At 36.7% G+C, this 7,354-nt stretch overlaps 1 pseudogene across 1 annotated transcript; it reads right to left on the reverse strand.

Annotated features, from left to right (window-relative positions):
- Window positions 1-2,528: 2,528 nt before the first annotated feature.
- LOC306638054 (keratinocyte-associated transmembrane protein 2-like) lies at window positions 2,529-4,822 on the reverse strand (annotated as a pseudogene). The gene has a single exon. The product of its transcript is annotated as a keratinocyte-associated transmembrane protein 2-like (transcript).
- Window positions 4,823-7,354: the final 2,532 nt, after the last annotated feature.

Below are 7,354 nucleotides of genomic sequence, written 5' to 3' on the forward strand. Positions count from 1 at the left end.
GAGCAAAGAGTAACAACATAGTTGGCATCAATCGCCTAGTAAACAATTTTAAGAACAAAGCTATCTAATATTCAATTTGAAAATTTCCATTGTGATAGAAATATCCTCCTCCAAATTTTCAGTAAAGTCCATTTCAAATATTTATGTGTGCCTGATATACATATTTTTATATGAATGAACAAATTCAAGTGGGCTCAATGCAAAAAGCAGCAGATCTCCAACCAATTCTATTCATATCTTTGGAATTGTTTCCAAGAAACAATCACGTCTCACTAGTTTTAGTTCCTTTCTATCTGTAATTATGCTTATAATACTTTTTTTAATTTAGCTTTTAATTTTTTACAGATTGCATTTTGATTCATTGAACAGAAATGGGGTACATAATTTCATTTCTATGGTTGTACACAATGTAGATTCACACCATTTGTGTAATCATACATGTACATAGGGTAATGTCTGTCTCATTCCACCATTTTTCATATCCCCTCCCTCTCATTTTCTTCTACATATTCTAAAGTTCCCTCATTCTTCTCTCACTTCCCGCCCCCCACCCCCATTATATATCATTCTCTACTTATCAGGGAAAACGTTCAGCCCTTGGTTTTTTGGGCTTGGCTTATTTCACTTAGCATGATATTCTCCAATTCCATCCATTTATTTGCAAATGCCATAATATTATTCTTCTTTATGACTGAATAGTATTTCATTGTGTATATATACCATAGTTTCTTTATCCATTCATCTGTCGAAGGGCATCTAGGTTGGTTCCTCAATCTAGCTATTGTGAACTGAGCTGCTATAAACATTGATGTGGCTGTGTTACTGTACTTTTCTTGATGAGTCAGTGTTAGACCTTATATACTCAGTTCTTATCATGATGAGGTTTTTGTTTGTTTTTTGTGGTGCTGGGGATTGAACCCAGGGCCCTGTACATGCAAGGCAAGCACTCTACCAACTGAGTATCCCCAGCCCATGATGAGGTTTTAACTACATTAAATCACCCCAAATTTTCCCTACCTGCAATACCTAATAAATTGTCACTGTTTTTAGTTTTTCCATTATATTTGATTTTAAAGACTATACTTAAACACATATTTCTTATTTCAACTATAAGCAGTATCTCTTCACTTTGTCAGTTAAGAATTTTATATTCCATAACCTTTCTTTTTTTTGTTCTGTTTTATATTACCATACTTAACATTTCAACCGGTTCTATAACCATAGTTAAGTGATTCTTTATCTACAGGTGGACTATAAATTTGAATATGAGTAAACAATGTTTATATCTATGTAAACATTATTCACTGCCCAGGCAAATTATATTCTATGATTATACTTTATTTGGTTGCTTTTGTCATACAAACAACCCCACTAGATTTCAAATTGCCTTTTTACTTTTGTCTCAAAAGTTTCCTTTTATTTTGTCACTTGAATAGGTTCTTCCAACATTTTCAGGATATTATCAAATCTATGAATTCCTTTTTTTTTCCCCCTTACAGGCCATTCTTTTGTACAACCCTGTAATCTGCATATGCAGGCCTCCTGCTTCTCCCTGATCTTGCCTACCTTGCTTTTTTCTGAGTTAGTCCCACAGATCCCACCTGATCTAGTTTCTTGGACACTCTCCTTGTTTTGATGCTCTATATACGCAAGTAATATCTTATTTTAAGAAAAGATCTAGGATGCAATGTTTTCTCAGTTAAATTTTCTTTTTCATTCTGTTCCTATAATTTATTGATAGGTTTAACACTGATTAAATCAGCATTCAAGTTCAAATATTTCCCTTCGGAACATTCAAGTTATTACTCGTCTTCTAATACCCAGTCTTATTGATAAGTGTGTTGACTCTCATTCCTTTATGAAGGACCTAAATGTGCTCTCTGGAAGCTTTTAGAATCTTCTCTTTATTCTTGTTATTCGTAAATTTCATGATCTATCAACGTGTGTGTATATATACATGTATGTATACATATTTATTTTTTTCCTGCTCAGTACTCAGTAGGTTTTCTATATCTGTAGACTCATGTCTCCCTCTAGTTCTAAAATTTTTTTCTTGCTAAATAACTTTCATCCAACCACTTTCTCTAATCTCACTTTCTAGAACTTGATACTAAAAATCTAGATTAATTCTTATGACTTATCTCGTCACATGTTCTTTTTCTCTACTTAATCTTGCAGTATGCAAACAGTGCCTACAAATTAACCTTATGAGCAATGACACAGAAAAATCTCATAACTCATGTTTATTCCTTCCGTTTAGTTCAAGGCTTACCCAACATTGGCCCTACTGGTTTTACTGGGTGAGTGTTATCTGATTGTGTGTTGCTCCTGCCATAAGCCAAGATCTGTTCTCAGTTTGGGTATACAACATTTAACAAAGAAAAAAATTTTCTGACCTCCTGAACTTTGTAGCAGAGGGAGGCAGAATTAAAAGAAAAAAAAAAAATAGACTAAAATATTGCATGTCAGGTATATTTCTGGAGTCAGTGGCTGTAACTATTATTTTCTTTCTTTTTTTGAATTATATCTTGTATTTATTTTTTAAAATCTTATTCAAAATATTAAATAATACAATTTCAGATATGAAAAAAATTACTGCAATAAAACAGTTCGGGTGTATTTCCATTGTGCTTCCCTTTCTCACTAGGGCAGCTAAGTGTCCAGTCAAGAGGAAGGATGGACAGTACTGCTTCTTCCATCTCTACACAAGAGCATATGACCATGGCTCACCAGGCTTTGGTTAACATGTAGTAGAGGTGATGCTTTCTGAAAAGGTGTAGTGACACTTGTAAGTCAAACATGGTTCAAATCACTTATTTACATTACTAATCAATTCTTGGTGTCAGAAAGACAGACTCAAATGAAATACAGGAAATAATTTCCAGTATTATTCCAGTGCTGTAAAAAATAAACAAGAAAATAGAACAAGTCCAGGAGGGAAAAGGTCATTGTACACATATATATTTTATGTATACAAACAACTTCATTCAGGTATAATTTTAATTTGAAAGACCAAGATACAGTCTTATTTAAGTGATAATGGGCCCTAAAATTTACTCAAATTTACTACACAATAAGAACCAAAATGAACAAATTGTATAATTTTAAACTCTGCCCATTGCTTGAAACCTTTAAGGACACTGTGGTACAATCGACTGCTAACTAAAAGTAATTCTTCATTTGTTTTACATTTTACCAGTTTCTACCTACAATTTAATTCAGTAATTCAAACCAAAAAATGATATCTATATAACATTTTGTCCATGTTCACAGCAAATTTCAGTCTCTTCTGCAGAATTTCTAGACATATTTAATATATTACATAAAACTTTAGTGAGATTGAGCAGTCTTGTTATCTTAAAGTGTGTTTTAATTGCCTAAAATACTCAAAGCAGTGTTCTGGAGAGAAAAAAGCATGTTACTTAAATGCAAAGTATTATTAAATATGCCCTTGCACATTTCAGTTTGGGACCACAAAGTAATGTGTGTTTAAAAGATAGTAGCTGGGTGGCAGAGAATGAATCTAAGTCAATAGTACTAACTATGTTAGAATTTAGTTACAAGTCTGGGATCTTTCAAAAGTAGCATTACTTCCAGAAGTAGTACAATGAATGGAAAATAATAAAAACTACCAGTGTAAATGAAGGTAATGCTTAACTCACATTTCAGACACCTGATTAAATTCAGCTCTAAAAATGTAGATTAAAAAATTATATACTCCTTGTTTGTGACATTCAATTTCTAAAGCACCAAGGTGAAAGAGATCTGCCTCTCATTTAAGTACCAATTGCATATGGCAAACATCTGCACAATATCATATAAAAAGTCAAGCAAATAAAAGTATATAATGAGCAAACTCAAATCACAGTGCTTTAAGAAATGTAATCATTGGTAGTCTTCAGAGAAGGCATGGCCTCATTAACGTTCTGGTCTAGACGATGATATTCCACTGTTTTAGAACAAAGGCCATCACACCATTTCCTGCTTTGAACTAGAAAGAAAATCTTCCTTTTGTTGTGATATATAACATAAACAATAGCAATACAGAAAGCAAAAATAATAAAATGAAAAAAGAAGTGGCTGTCTTCCTCTTCTACATTTGAGGACTGGGCCTTAAAAGATTTCACTGTTCAATTTCCATGTAACCCCTGTTTTCTTCTAAAGTCTCATCGGACTCATCATCCCTGGGGCTGGTGGTCCAAGTCATAGTCTGGTTCTCCATACCCTCCATTGTCCAGAGGGTCTTTGGCTGTGGATAGAGAACTATTCAGTGTGAGAAGATCCTCCTCCTCTATGCTGGGATCTTCATTGTTATCAGCTTCCTCTTGGGACAGAGAGGTGATAGGAGAGGGATGGGGGGCTGCAGATGCTCTTCCACTTTTCTCTGTACTGGTTGGGGAAGGGAGAATAGTAATTATTTGGGAAATAGAAGGTTTGGTTGGGTTTTCACGTGTTAAAGCATTCATATTTGAGGTAGACACATCTGAGTTTCGTACAGTTTGGCCTGGTAGATCTGTTTGTGATACAGCAGTGGACACGGCGGACGCAATCCAGAGTACAAGGACCAGTATACACGCCAGCGCTCCAGGGGTCTGGATGCCCGACCCGGGAAGCAGGTTCGCTTGCACGGGCCCCCTCATCCTTGGACTCCGTCGGGAGCCTACGCTGTTCTATTATTTTCTGCTACGCAGGAAACTTTTTATTCAAAGGCAACAGCTCCCTTGATGACCTGCTCTTGCAGTGTGACAGGAAATTTTTCTTAGTTCTACCTGTTTCTTTAGTCCTCCTCTAAGTCTGCAAAGTATTTAATACCCTGTATTCTTAAATTAGTGAGTGAAATCTATGAATTGTTTTCTGCAACTGAACAGGACTGCTATATTAGTCACAAATAATTTTTAGTGGGAAGCTGACTTGGTATTTTTCTTTCTGTCCCCTAAGATCAAACTGTAGAAGCAAGTCTCATCTTAAAGTCCCAAACAACTTTGTGCTTACTCAGGGAAGCTTTCCTATTATTTGCCATCCATGTGGAAAACTGAATTGATGAGAATTACAAGCAGGTAGCTAACTAGAGGTTATTTAGTGTACCAACAAGTATATCAACAGGACTGAGGATAAAAAATCTGAAAGACATCTGAAGTTCTCACAGAGTTTCAAGTTTAATAAAGAAGTAATTGTTTCTCCAGAATGTTTTCTAGAACCATCTGAGTCTTACACTATTAAATTGCCTTTCCTGGCACGGCCCACTGAGTGATTTGCTGAGATTATGAACTGCAACCAGTTTATTTTAAATAGTTTACCTTAAAAGTTTTGGTTTGTTTCTTGAAAATGCAAATATATACTGTCTTAGTCAGTCTGGGCTTCCATAATAAAATACCATAGACTAGGTGCCCCTTTATTCTGTATCCTCACACGGGGGAGAATGAGCTCTAGTGTTTCCTCCTCTTATAAGGCACCAGTCATAACCCATTAGGGCCCCAACTTTATACCTTCATTTAACTTTTATTGTTCCCTTTTAGGCTCCAGCTCCAAATACAGTCACTGGGGGTTGGGCTCCAATAAAAAAATTGGGGGAACACAATTCAGTCCACGGCATATATTTTCTAGAATTTTGCTTTTGGGAAACATAAAAATACTTTACAATAATATAGATAATACAGAAAAATAACAGTTATGTGGCAACCAATATAAGTCAGGCACTATGATGCTTCATAAATGTTTTATCATTACAACTGATGATGTAAGTTCCATTATCTTCATTTACATCCTATGAGAATATGCTCTAAGATGCTAAAGTAACTTGCCCAAGATCACACAGTTAACAGTGAAGATTCCACTATAGAATCCTCTTGGCCACTGTAAGACAGACTATTGTGGCCATACAAAAGACTGAGTTCCTCAAATGCAAGTAATAGAGTTTTGGATTACATACTGTACTCTCTGTACTCTGTATTCATCTGCACTCTCACCAACAGTATCTGATTCTATTTCCCTACCACTTCACCAAACTTAGGTTTTATACTTAAATAAGATTTCACCTACAATTTAAATTCAAAAATATGAGAATTCTGATATGTTCCATTTGCCCTCAGAAAAATCCTCTACACGGTCATTGAGGTCTGGTTTCACCACAGGCCATTATCAAGTTTGAACTGTCATAGCAAGTTCACGAGATTAAATACAAACCAGAGTAAGCCTAAAACCTGACATACCTACTTTTTATTTATTGTGAAAACACTGCAAGAAAATTAAAAATGAAAACAAAGTTATAAAGGAAAAGTGAACATAATAAAACACTTGTCCACATTCTTGGTGTTGGATAGCATTGGCATAGCTGTCAAGAATTTAGGGGCTTTAAAAGGATAATGGTATAAATATTAAACATCATGCTTTACTCTCAGAACGAACAAACTGAACGTGTCACATTGTCAGTTCAAGGAAGAGAGAAACGACTTTATAGAAAGAGAACTTTTAAAATTGTCAAACATACTCTTTGATTGTATAAACCTGTTGGCAGGTTGAATCCTACAGTTCTCCTTAGGCACCACAAAACCTAAAATATCTGCAAACTGGAAGTCTGATCCAGGAAAATATCCAGCAAAACCCGAACATTTGTTTTAAAAACTATATTTAAAAACACAAACACGCAGGGCTCATGGCGCTTGCCTGTCATCCCAGCAACTAGGGAAGCTGAACCAGGAGGATCCCAAACTGGAGGCCAGTCTCGATGATTTAACAATACCCTTTCTCAAAAAAAAAAAAAAAAAAAAAAAAAAAAAAAAATAGAAAGGGCTGCGGATATAGCTCAGTGGCAAAGCTATAGAGAGTTTTTCACTTCAGTGATTCATACCCCGGGGGGAGGGAGGATGAAACATATACACAGATTTCCCAAATAATGGGGGCTTTTCCGGAGAAGGGATGGAATGACATTTCTTTTAGTACAGTATGCAATCATTCCCTCCTAGTTGCCTCCACCGCCTGCCTCTCCCCCCGCGCCCTTTGACCAACACCAAATAGGGACACTCACTATTCCGAATTTCTCTAACTAAATCGCACCACAATCACCTAGAGGGACTCAAATACGCACTCTGTCTGTCCACTTCCCCACAGGACTGTGCAGCTCAGACTTGCGGGTGTCTGAGAGCCACTTAAGAAGGGAGGCTGACCCCTTTGGGGAAGGCAGACTTCCAAAATCGCAACCTTTGGGGGTGTGGCCGGGCACCTGTGGTTTGAGCCCCGCCCGAATGACCGAGATGCGGGGTTGGCCGGCAGTACCCAGGAGCTCGGGGGTCTGCATACCGGCCAGAGCGAGCAAATGCGCTAAGGTTGCGCCGGGGCGGGGAGCTCGGGCTTTCCC

Source organism: Sciurus vulgaris (assembly GCF_902686455.1).
Source record: "Sciurus vulgaris genome assembly, chromosome: 1".
Classification (NCBI taxonomy): domain Eukaryota; kingdom Metazoa; phylum Chordata; class Mammalia; order Rodentia; family Sciuridae; genus Sciurus; species Sciurus vulgaris.